Raw genomic sequence first — 13,361 nt, 5'->3', positions numbered from 1 at the left:
CACTCTGGGAGGCCGAGTCGGGCGGATCACTTGAGGTCAGGAGTTCGAGACCAGTCTGCACAACATGGCGAGATACCTGTCTCTACTAAAACTACAAAAATTAGCCGGGCATGGTGGTGTGTGCCTGCAGCCTCAGCTGCTCAGGAGGCTAAGGCAGGAAAATCACTGGCACCGGAGAGGTGGAGGTTGCAATGAGTGGAGATCGCACCACTGCACTCCAGCCTGGGCAACAGAGCGAGACTCTGTCTCAAAAAACAAACAAACAAACAAACAAACAAAACCAAGAAAACTATAGATGCCCAGTATATACCTCAAGTGATAATGGAAAACAGATACCAAACAAACATGTGTACACTCACGTTCATAGTAGCACTACTCACAATAGCCACAAAAGGCGGAAATAACCCCAATGTCCATCAACAGATGAATGAATAAAAAATTGTGGTGCACCCAATACTATTCAGCTGTAAAAAGGAACGAAGGCTGACTCATGCTGCAACACGGTGGAACCGTGGAGCATTAAGCCAAGTGAAAGAAGCAATGGAAAAGGTCACATTTTGGATGATTCCTTTTCTATGAAATATCCAGAGTAGTTAAATCCGTAAAGAGAGGACCAGGCGCGGTGGCTCACGCCCGTAATCCTAGTACTTTGGGAGGCCAAGGCGGGTGGATCACGAGGTCAGGAGATCAAGACCATCCTGGCTAACACGGTGAAACCCCATCTCTACTAAAAATACAAAAAATTAGCCGGGCGTGGTGTTGGATGCCTGTAATCCCAGCTACTCGGGAGGCTGAGGCAGGAGAATGGCATGAACCCAGGAGGCGGAGCCTGCAGTGAGCCGAGATCGTGCCACTGCACTCCAGCTTGGGAGACAGTGAGACTCTGTCTCAAAAATAAATAAATAAATAAATAAATAAATAAATAAATAAATAAATAAAATAAATCAATCCATAACGAGAGAAAGCAGATTTGTGGTCACCAGGGATTGGGGGAAGGTGGAATGGGCAGTTGTTGTTTAATGGGTACACAGGGTCTTATTTTGGGGGTGATAAAAATGTTTTGAAACCAAGTAGAGGAGGTGGTTGTGTGAATGTGCTGAATGCCACTGCATTGTTCACTTTAAAATGGTGAATTTTATGCTTTGTGAATTTCACTTCAATTTAAAAATTTTATGCTATGTGAATTTCACTTCAATTTAAAAAAATCATGATATTTTAAAAGCATGCGAATGCCCGAGCCCCACTGTAGCCCCGTGAAACCTGAGTCTCTCGGGGTGGAGCCAGACAGGAAGGAATCTCCCAGGGGCAGCCAGGCTGAGAGCCACACTCACAGGGGATTTGTTGCAGATGGGCTCACACCTGCTCCTTTCTCAGGTCTTATTCAGGTGTCCTCTCCCTAGAAAGTTGTTTTCAAGGAAGCCCCCTCCTCCACCGCCTCACCACTCAGCGGGGTGACACACCCCTTCCCCCCACACTTCATCACACCCAGGACAGGCTTCTTCTTGAGCACCCTGAACTCAATTGCCACCATCTGTTACCCCTCACCCTCATCCCAGATCACAAGCTTTCTTAGCGGGGGCACCATCCTTCCTTCTATTTCAGTTTCTCCAGGACTTGGCACAGAGGGGAGCCTAAGAAATGTTGCGTGAATGACTGACTGAGTGAAGGAATAAATAACAGTGATAAATGACTTTGCGAGTGAATCGATGAATGAATAAATGAATGAATGAATGAGTGATTGAATGGAAGCGAGGTTCACAAGTCCCTTGTAGCATTTCTTTCATCCATGTAGCTTGCCCAGAGCTTTCAAAACAACTTCTGAAACGTTCTTTTGGGAGCAGGACTTTGATTTCTCTTACATGTTTATTTCTGCAAAATTGAGTAGATTTACCGCTGGCAGATAGAAGGTGTTCCCAATTTCTTTTCTTTCTTTTTTTTTTTTGAAACAGAGTTTCACTCTTGTTGCCCAGGCTGGAGTGCAATGGCATGATCTCAGCTCACCACAACCTCCACCTCCCAGGTTCAAGCGATTCTCCTGCCTCTGCTTCCCGAGTAGCTGGGATTACAGGCATGTGCCATGACGCCTGGCTAATTTTGTATTTTTAGTAGAGATAGGGTTTCTCCATGTTGGTCAGGCTGGCCTTGAACTCCCGACCTCAGGTGATCTGCCTGCCTCGGCCTCCCAAAGTGCTGGGATTACAGGCATGAGCCACCGCCTCCGGCCAGGTGTTCCCAATTTCTTAATTGTCAAGCATCTCTTGCCATGACAGCCAGCCTCTGCACATTTGACTCACCTGGGGGGCTTTAAAGCCATACTGATGCCTGGGTCTCACACTCAATGTCTGAGTCAATTGGTCTGGTGTAGTCAGAATGGCAATTATTAAAAAGTCAAGAAACAACAGATGCTGGCGAAACTGCAGAGAAATAGGAACGCTTTTACCCTGTTGGTGGGAATGTAAATTAATTCAACAACTGTGGATGGCAGTGTGGCAATTCCTCAAGGATCTAGAACCAGAAATATTTGACCCAGCAATCCCATTACGGGGTATATATTTGGGTATATACCCAAAGGAATATAAATCATTATATTATAAAGATACATGCACATGTATGTTTATTGCAGCCCTATTCACAATAGCAAAGACTTGGAACCAACCCAAATGCCCATCAATGATAGACTGGATAAAGAAAATGTGGTACATATACAGCATGGAATACTATGTAGCCATAAAAAGCAATGAGATCATGTTCTTTGCAGTGACATAGATAAAGCTGGAAGCCATCATCCTCAGCAAACTAACACAGGAACAGAAAACCAAACACCTCTATATTCTCACTCATAAGTGGGAGATGAACAATGAGAATACATGGACACAGGGAGGGGAACAACACACACTGGGGCCGGTCGATGAGGCAGGGGAGGGAAAGCGTCAGCACTAATAGCTAATGCATGCTGGGCTTAATACTTACATAATGGGTTGATAGGTACAGCAAACCACCATGGCACATGTTTACCTATGTAACAAACCTGCATGTTCTGCACATGTATCCCGGAACCTAAAATAAAATAAAATTTTTTTTAAAAAATTGGTCTTGGGTGTGACCAGGACATGGAAGATTCTAAAAGCCCTTAGATGATTCTAATGTGCCTCCAAGTTCACAAACCACTGCATTAATGCTTGGTTGCAGTTTTCTTAAATGGTTTTTTAAAAAACAGAGACTGGGTCTTGCTCTGTCACTCAGGTTAGAGCGCAGTGGCACAATCATGTTCACTGCAGCCTTGATCTCCTGGGCTCAAGCAATCTTCCCACCTCAGCCTCCAGAGTAGCTGGGACTACAGGTGTGTGCCACTACGCCTGGTTACTTTTATTTTTAAAGTCGCAAGCCATGACTCTAATGTTCCCTTATGTGGAAACAGAAGGATATTCAGCACAACCATGGTAGATGCTTGATTTTGCTCTAGAATTTGATGCCATTTCTTTGAGTCTTATTATATTTGGGACCAGAAAGCTGGTAGCTTGTTGGGATTATAGGCATGAGTCACACAGCCTGACCCCACTTGCTCTTGCACAATAGTTTAAGGCTGCCAAAGTGAGAAATTTTTAGGAGCTTGATAAACCTGGAGGCTTATCTTTCTCTCTTTCCTAGTCTGTAAATAAACAGAGCAAGGTGAAGCCAGCATCATAATGTGACATTCCAAGCTTTACATAGTCACTTAGGTAACAATCTATTAAAATTTTATATTTCTAGCTAAAACATCTTTTTTAGCTCCATATGTTTGATTTGTTAAAATTATTATACCTTGCTTTTGAAGAAACAAAATGCCTAACCTCCATGTTTTGGTTAAATAAGCTTAAATATTTGTTGTTGTGGGTGATATTTTGTTGGCAATGTTTGTTGTTTCTCTTAGTACAGTGTGACAAAAAGTAATCCACTTCAATATTCATGACTAATTCTTAAATTAGATATGGTTCTGTCTAATGACTTCACAAATACTAGCCTTCCTTAGTCTGGATTTTAAAAATTATTATGGTAAAAAACACATTACATAAAATCGACCATAACATAAAATCAACCACTGTATTATAGATTTTTTAATTAATTTTTTTTTGAGACAAAGTCTCATTCTATTACCCAGGCTGGAGTGCAGTAGAGCAGTCTCAGCTCACTGCAGCTTCAACCTCCTGGACTCAAGCAATCCTCTCACCTCAGCCTCCCAAGTAGCTGGGACCACCATGCCTGGCTATTATTTATTTATTTATTTGTATTTTTTGTAGAGACAGGGTTTCACCATGTTGCCCAGACTGGTTAACCATTTTAAAGTGTACGACTTAGGCATGTTAAATACATTCTCAATGTTTTGCAACCATCCCCACTATCTAGCTCCAGAACTTTTTCATCATTTCTGTACCCCATTAAGCAGTCATTCTCCATTCTCTCTCTCCACAGGATTCCATTTATATAAAATTTCCAGAATAGGCAAATCCACAGATGCAGAAAGCAGATTAGTGGTTGCCGGCGGAGTGGGGATGGGGAGAAATGGGGAATGGCTGTTAATGAGGATGGGATTTTTTCTTTTCTTTTCTTTTTCTTTTTTTTCCTTTCTTTCTTTTTTTTTTTTTTTTTTTTTTGAGACAGAGTCTCTTGCTGTCGCCCAGGCTAGAGTGCAGTGGTGCCATCTTGGCTGACTGCAACCTCCACCTCCTGGGCTCAAGCGATCCTCCCACCTCAGCCTCCCAAGTAGCCGGGACTACAGGCGTGCATCAGCATGTCCAGCTAATTTTTGTATTTTTTAGTAGAGATGGGATTTCATCATATTGACCAGGCTGGTCTCAAACTCCTTACCTCAGGTGATCCTCCCACTTCAGCCTCCCAAAGTGCTGGGATTAAAGGCGTGTGCCACCACCTGGCCAAGGGATGGAGTTTTTTCAGTGGTAATAAAAATGTTCTGGCCAGGCATGGTGGCTCACGCCTGTAATCCCAGCACTTCGGGAAGCTGAGATGGGCGGATCACCTCAGGTCGGGAGTTTGAGACCAGCCTGACCAACATCGAGAAACCCCGTCTCTATCAAAAATACAAAATTAGCCAGGCGTGGTGGCGCATGCCTGTAATCCCAGCTACTCGGGAGGCTGAGGCAGGAGAATCACTTGAACCCGGGAGGCAGAGGTTGTGGTGAGCTGAGATCGTGCCACTGCACTCCAGCCCGGGCAACAAGAGTGAAACTCCGTCTCAAAAAAATAAAAATAAAAATAAAACAAAAATGTTCTAAAACTGGTTATAGTGATGGATGCACCAACCTGTGAATATGGTAAAAAACATTTTTGCACCTTAAGTGGGTAAATTGTATGGTGGGATGTGAATTATATCTCAGTATATCTGCTTTTTAACAAAACCAACAGAACACCTTATGTCTAACTTGTTGAGCTCCAAATAAGCCTTTGAGTTGTGATATTTATTGTTTTGCTAAAGTGTTTGACTCTGGGGAGTTTAACAAAGTGAGCACCTCACCTCAGGCAGCTCTCAAAGGGAAAACAAAGTTCCTCATCCCTACTTCTTGGGCAGACTTAACTGACTGCTGTATTTTATTTTTCTTACTTCCAGAGTGTTTTAAGAGTAGGCATTTTCCTCTGAGTACAGCTCTAGTGTTATCCATGAGTTTTTATATGGAGTGTTTTTATTAGCATTATTTCCCAAATATCTTATAAATGTATTTTTGCTCTAGAGCAGTTCCATAGAAAGGCTTGACATTCTCAAACGTCTTTCTGCATCTACTTTTTATTTTATTTTATTTGTTGCCAACTACAAAAGACATCCAATGCTTCTACTTTTAACTTATTTCCTGCGTTCTTGCATTATGATCAGGAATATGACTGTACAATTTCCAATTTCGTATATACAATGGGCTTTCCTTTTTATTTTATCTCATTGTGTCAAGAACACTTAACATGAGAGCTACCCTCTTAATAGATTTTAAAGTGTACAACACAATACTGTTATTTATAGCTACATTGTTATACAGAGGATCTCTAGAACTTTTTCCTCTTGAATAACTGAAATTTTATATCCACTGACTAGCAACTCCCCATTCCCTCCTCCCTCCAGCCTCTGGCAACCACCATTTTATTCTTTCTTTCTATGAGTTTGACACCATATAAGTAGAATCATGTATTTGTCCTTCTGTGATTCGCTTATTTCTCTTGGCATCCTGTTCTCCAGGTTCATCCATGTTGTCACATAACAGGATTTCTTTATTTTAAAGGCAGAATACTATTCCATTGTGTGTATTATTTATTTATTTAGAGAGAGGATCTTGCTCTGTCACCCAGGCTGGAGTGCACCCAGGTTGCTCGGCACACTGCAACCTCTGCCTCCCAGGCTCAGGTGATCCACCCGCCTCGGCCTCCCAAAGTGCTGGGATTACAGGTGTGAACCATCACTCTGGCCTCCATTGTATGTATATACCACATTTTGTTTACCCATTCATCAGTGGACATCATTATACCTTTTTCCATTTAATTGAAAAGAAGTCTACTCTTTTCAAAGGATACAGTTCAGAACATTTAGTCATTATATTCTCCTCCTCTGTGATATCCTTACTTTCTTTTCTCTATTTAGTCCAACAAAGACTGAAACAAGTGGGTGAAAGTCTACCACCACTGTTGTATTTTTATTAATTTGTCTTAGTTATTCCCTCCAATTTTACATATGGAACAGGATGCTAAAATGGGACTCTTGTTTTGGCTTCAGCTGAGACTCCAAAGTGGAGTGAGATCAGTGCAACAGATGCCAAGAACTCTACCTCCTAAACTGGGGAGCTAGATTGCCTATGTAGGGCATGCTGACGGGCTGTAAAAATGACTAATCCCACAATGCGGAGTAAAAGAGATAAAGTACAAAGATAACTTATAGGAGATTTATATGGTAAAATTTTCTGCCATTGTTAAAAGCTGTACTTCTGAAGAACAATAATATGGAAAAAAAGATCATAACGTACTATTAATGGGAAAAAAGCACAGGACGCAAAACTATATGCTTAATCTTAGTTGTTTGAAATACACGTACAGAAAAAAGACAGGAAACAAATAACCTAATTGGGACTTCAGTTACTTTTTCTTTTCTTCTTGACATTTGTCTGAATTTTAGAAATTTTCTACAATAAATATGTGTTGGTTTCTTTTTAAAAATTTTTTTTTTTTTTTGAGATGGAGTCTCAGTCTGTCACCCAGGCCAGAGTGCAGTGGTGTGATCTCAGCTTACTGCAACCTCCGTGTCCGGGTTCAAGTGGTTCTCCTGCCTCAGCCTCCCAAGTAGCTGGGATTACAGGCATATGCCACTGCTTCTGGCTAATTTTTGTATTTTTTAGTAGAGACGGGGTTTCATCATGTTGGCCAGGCTGGTCTCAAATTCCTGACCTCAAGTGATCTGCCTGCCTTGGCCTCCCAAAGTATTGGGATTACAGGTGTGAGCCACTGTGCCTGGTCATTTTTAATCATTTTTGAGATTAGAAAAAAATACTTTTAAAAAGATAATTCAAATATCCAAATAATCACCTTTTTTTGCTACCTTTGCTCTCCAGCTTACAACCAATATATGAATGACAAGCAATTGATTTGTGATCAGTCTTCCTCTTACACAAGGTCCCAGAGGCAGGTTGGTGGGCCAGCAACCTGGCCTCATTAGCAGCAGATTTAACAGCAGCTTCTGTTGCTTGTTTTCCCAGTAAATGGCCAGAATATTCCAAAAGGGCGCATCAAGTTTGCCTACTTTGTTCTCGTATATTTATTTGCAGCTGATGCTGGGACCAATGCAGTAGTTGTAGCTTTATGTTTAATTACAGCTGAGAAATTCAGTTGCCATAGATACGGAGGGCTAGGATGATGTTACTGTTGCCATTTACCTCACGAGCTGGTTAAAATTGACCTTTAAAAATCTAAGCTTAATTATCTTTACTACCAAAGTAGGCCCCCTGGGGCTGTACCTTATGAAGTCATATTTTGACAATCATTTCCTTCTTTTCTCATCATTAAACCTTATTTTCTGGATCTGCCATGAAATGCACATGGGGCCTCTCTAAATTGCACATTTTCCAAATTCACACAAGGCCAAAAACTGTATTTGCATCCTGCTTTTTCCCTGGAGAAGACGGAGCTGAAGGAGGTCCCAGGAAGACTTACTGGCTTATTTCCAATGGGCTCATCTGTCAGGGGCAAAAAAGTGGGGGTAGGAGGTTGGGGGTGGAGTGAAGATTTTGGTGATCCTAGGTGCCCCCCATTTCTTCCTCAACACAGCACTATCTTGTTATATACGTGCTCTGGAAAACAGGTTCTATAAAGAAGTTTGCTGTGGTTTGAAACATTAAGCATTCTTAGAAGTCAGGCAATGCACCAGCCACGCTCCCACACTGCATGCCTGTGTGCACTGCTGCAGAGCCCCTGACTCCACCAGTAGTTTCTGCTAGTCCACAGGCAGTTGAATGCACGTCTTCATTCATTCATTCCTTGAACAAATGTCCTAGAAACTGAGGACATTGCAATGAACAAGAGAGACAAGGACACTAGCTTTATAGATCTCCTTTAAATGGGGGAGGCTGAACTAATACTCTCAGAAGCAACTCTACAATCCCCCTGGTAGGTGCTATGAGGGAAGAACACAGGGTGCCATAAGAACCTCTTTCTTTCTTTTCTCTTTCTTTCTTCTTTCTTTCCCTCCCTCCCTCCCTCCCTTCCTTCCTTCCTTCCTTCCTTTCTTTCTTTCTTTCTTTTTATTTGAGATGGAGTCTTGCTCTGTCACCCAGGCTGGAGTACAATGGCGCAATCTTGGCTCACTGCAACCTCTGCCTCCCAGGTTCAACCAATTCTCCTGCCTCAGCCTTCCAAGTAGCTGGGATTACAGGCACCCGCCATCACGCCTGGTTAATTTTTGTATTTTTAGTAAAGATGGGGTTTCACCATGTTGGCCAGGCTGGTCTTGAATTCCTGACCTCAGGTGATCTGCCCATCTGAGCCTCCCAAGGTGCTGAGATTATAGGTTTGAGCCACCGCGCCTGGCCAAGAACTTATTTCTGATCTATGGCATGGGTTATGGGTTTTAGGCGGCCTCTCCCAGGAAGTGACATTTCAATTAAGACCTGAACAATGACACTCCAGATTTTCTGTATAGGAGATGATTCAGGACAGTATTCAGAGTAGATGAAAGGGGTTGAAGCTGTATGTCTTTGAGAAAACAACAATTACTGTCAAGAAAGGAAGGTGATGGATAAGGGCCCCTCAGATACATCTTTATCGCAATACAGGGCATGACAAATAAGATATTAAAAGAGCAAGTGCAAATGCCCTGAGGTCAGTCTCCTAGTGGGATATTTGGATAAAAGATCTAAACACAAATTATCATCACTGTAAACCAGTGATTCTTCTTGGTCTCAGGACCCCTTTACTCTATACAAATTATTGAGAACTCCAAAGAGCTTTTATTTATACAGATTATATCTACCAAAAAAAAATACCTATTAGAAATTAAAACTGAGGCCAGGTATGGAGGCTCACAACTGTAGTCCCAACTCATTGGGAGGAGGAGGCATAGGCAGGAGGATTGCTTGAGCCCAGTGGTGGAGGCTGCAATGACCTACGATTATACCACTGTGCTGTAGCTTGGTGGGGACAGAGTGAGACCCTGTGTCTTTAAAAAAAAAAAAAAAGGGCTGGGCACAGTGGCTCATACTTGTAATCCCAGACAGATCACTGGAGTTTGAGGCTAGCCTGGGCAACATAGTGAGACCCTATCTCTCCAAAATATACAAAAAAAAAAAAAAATAGCTGGGTGTGGAGTTGTGGAGCTGTAGCCCCAGTTACTTGGGAAGCTGAGGTGAAAAGATCGCTTGAGCCTGGGAGGCGGAGGCTGCTGCGAGCCACTGCACTCCAGCCTGGGCTACAGTGCAAGACTCTATCTCAAGGAAAAAATAAACTGAGAAAGTTTAAAAACCATTATTTATTAATTCTTCTAAAAATAATAAACCAACTACATATTAACACAACTTTTTTTGTGGAAAATATATTTTCCACAAAATATATTTTGGGCAAATAAATTTTGGGCAAAGTGTAGCATTACTTTACATTTTTATCAATATTCTAAATATCTGGCTTAATAGAAGACAACTGAATTCTTATATCGGCCTCTACATTTAACCTCTTGTAATATGTTATTATTTAGTTGAAGTATATTGTTACAGTCTGCATTATGTCCCCACTACCTCAGAATGTGACTGTATTTGGACATTAGGTCTTTACAGGTATAATTAAGTTGAAAATGAAAATATTAGGATGGACCCTAATCTACTATGACTGGTGTCCTTATCAGAGATGGATGTTTGGACCCTGGCATAGAGTGAAGACCACATAGAGACACCAGAAGCGTGCAGACATCAGAAGCCAACGAGGGAGGTCTCAGGAGAAACCAGCCCTTGGGATACCCCGATCTTGGACTTTCACCCTCTAGAATTGTGAGAAAATAAATTTCTGCTCTTTAAGCTACCTGGTCTGTGGTATTTTGTTAGGGCAGCCCTATCAGGCTGATGTATATATGAAGAAAGTTTGGCCTCATACAGATAGGTGTAGTTGGAAAAGTTCAGATATTTTAATGGCCTTTTTAGATCATTGTAGATAGCCTTGAGTATACCCAAACTTTTTTTTTTTTTTTTTTTTTTTTGAGATGTAGTCTTGCTCTGTCTCCCAGGCTGGAGTGCAGTGGCGCAATCTCAGCTCACCGCAACCTCCGTCTCCTGGGTTCAACCAATTCTCCTGCCTCAGCCTCCTGAGTAGCTGGGATTACAGATGCACACCACCATGACCAGCTAATTTTTGTATTTTTAGCAGAGGCAGGGTTTCACCATGTTGGCCAGGCTGGTCTTGAACTCCTGACCTCAGGTGATCTGCCCATCTCAGCCTCCCAAAGTTCTGGGATTATAGGCGTGAGCCACCGTGCCCTGCCCTACCATACTGAAACTTGACAATTGATGCTTTATCTTATAGGTTAGCTGCATGTGGACTCTGAAGCCACATCAATGACTTTTTCATATTATCTTATATTAAAATCCATTATTTTGCTTTGTTTTCTTTTTTTGTCTTTTGAGACGGAGTCTCACTTTGTTGCCCAGGCTGGAGTGCAGTGGTGCAATCTTGGCTCACTGCAACCTCTACCTCCCAGGCTGAAGCTACTCTCCTGCCTCAGCCTCCTGTGTACCTGGAATTACAGGCCTGCACCACCATGCCTGGCTAATTTTTGTATTTTTAGTAGAGACGGGATTTCGGCATGCTGGCCAGGTTAGTCTCGGGCTCCTGACCTCAGGTTATCCACCCGCCTCTGCCTCCCAACGTGCTGGGATTGCAGGCATGAGCCGCTGTACCCAGCCTGCACTTGCTCTTTCGACGGATCTTTACTCATGCATGGTTTTGTCACATTGTGTTTTGGTCATTTGGGAAATATCAGTTCGTGGAGTGATGCAGATTTTCCAAATGTTATACAAAATTTAAAACTCATGTTTGGTAATGTCACCACCAATCTCATCAGAAAAGTATGTAAAGTATTGGAAAGTGCCCACCCTTACAGTGGTGGATACAAGTTTCCCAAATGCTAATTTTCATTTGAAAGCTCAACTTTTATCATTGCCCACAAATATTTCAGTTGTTCTCCTTGAAGTGACGGCTCATTCCTTTTATTTTCAAGAAAATGTCGACCAAATACCCAAGTCTGAGTAACCATGGCTTGTCTGTCAGTCATTCTGCTAAGTAAAAATGAAGTTCCATCACCAAGGGGGCTGGGAGGCTGGCAGCTCAGGCACAGAGTATGCTGCCTGGAGGTAATATTGTCCTCTGGTTTGCAGAAGGGCTTCCCATTTCATCACACAGAATATTAAAAAATTGTGTACTCCAAAGTCAAGATGTCATAGAATTAATAATCTTAATGGTTTCATCACAGACATTTTTAAGTGGGACTAGCTTTTCCTCTCTCCATGAGGTGTACTGTGGTGAAAAAACAGGCCAAGTTCAGCTTTGGATTCCTGGCCTGTCTGTTTTACTTTCAAAATAGATCTTGAATCTGACCGCTTCTCACTAAAACCCACTTTTACCCCCCGGCTTGAGCCTCCACCATCTCCTCGGATTGCTGCAGAGCTTTCAGACTGAAGTCCCCACTCCACCACTGTAGTCCATTCCAAGCTACTCTCCACCCAGCAACCTCCTCCCCTGAACACCCTCTCCAAAACAGCACACACACACCATCCCTAGTCTGGCTTTATTTTTCTTCCCAGCACTTTAGAAGGTGAGCTCCCTCAGGAAGGACTTTGTTTGGTGCATCTGTCTAGAGCCATGTCCGGCCCCTAGTAGTTGCTCAATAAACATTGGGTGAATGAAAAAGAGAATGCCCAAGAGTGCCAGTTCCCAGTGACACCTCCCCTAAATGTGAAAAAGACTCCCCTCCTCTTGCTTTTCCTCTCTCCCTCCATCCTTGTGCTTTTGGGCCAGGTCTGGTGCTTGACCTTGGGAATATAAAGGCAAATAAAACACACAGCCCCTCCGTTCGGGAACCTCCTGTTCCAGTGCAGAGGATAGAACCAATTTTATCCACTGAGCCACAAGCTATCCCATCACACTGATGGGATTCAGTGGATAAAAGCCCAGGACTTGGGGTGGCAGAGACCTGGCTTCAAAGCCTGGGTCTTAACTTTTCTGAGCCTCAGTTTCCTCATCTGTAAAATGGCAATAATTGTTCATTGCGAAAATTAAATAATAATATAATTAGATGTTTTGCATATTGATTATTAATGGTAGCTGTTTTTAAGTGGTGAAGGTGGAATTCATGTCTTGAGGACTAGATTTTTTTTTTTTTTTTAGACAGGGTCTTGCTCTGTCACCCAGGCTGAAGTGCAGTGGTGCGATGTCAGCTCACTGCAACCTCCGCCTCCTGGGCTCAAGTGTTTTTCGTGCCTCAGCCTCCTGAGTAGCTGGGACTTCAGACGTGCGCCACAACGTCTGGCTAATTTTTGTATTTTCAGTAGAGACAGGGTTTCACCATGTGGCCAGGCTAGTCTCAAACTCCTGACCTCAAGTGATCTGCCTGCTTTGGCCTCCCAAAGTACTGGGATTACAAGCGTGAGCCACCAGGCCTGACTGAGGACTAGATTTTTAAAAAACACACCCAGAGAATTCACCAGAGAGGCGGGTACAAGGGTGGAGACAGGGTAGAAGAGCTTCCGGGAGCAAGGCACGTGGGCCCATGTCTGGGGTCTTGCTGACATTGTAAAATGCGGTGTGGTGAGTGGCTGAGGTCCAGAGGGACTGGGATGGCGCTAGACGGGTTGGCAGGAGCT

The 13,361-nt window shown here is 42.8% G+C and overlaps 1 protein-coding gene across 4 annotated transcripts in view; it reads right to left on the bottom strand.

Annotated features, from left to right (window-relative positions):
• GINS3 (GINS complex subunit 3) overlaps positions 1 to 13,361 on the bottom strand; it is a 109,064-nt gene that overhangs the window by 70,958 nt on the left and 24,745 nt on the right. For 2 of the 4 annotated variants that reach the window (XM_063797207.1, XM_063797210.1), the window contains one exon: positions 2,971 to 3,057. The exons of the other annotated variants lie outside the window; for them this stretch is intronic. The gene's annotated coding sequence lies outside the window, so the exon portion shown is untranslated. The remainder of the gene's footprint in view (positions 1 to 2,970; positions 3,058 to 13,361) is intronic. 4 annotated transcript variants of the gene reach the window in all.

This window comes from Pan troglodytes, chromosome 18, assembly GCF_028858775.2.
Source record: "Pan troglodytes isolate AG18354 chromosome 18, NHGRI_mPanTro3-v2.0_pri, whole genome shotgun sequence".
Lineage (NCBI taxonomy): Eukaryota > Metazoa > Chordata > Mammalia > Primates > Hominidae > Pan > Pan troglodytes.
The sequence above is the reverse complement of the archived record's forward strand: the minus strand, read 5'-3'. Positions and strand labels throughout refer to the sequence as shown.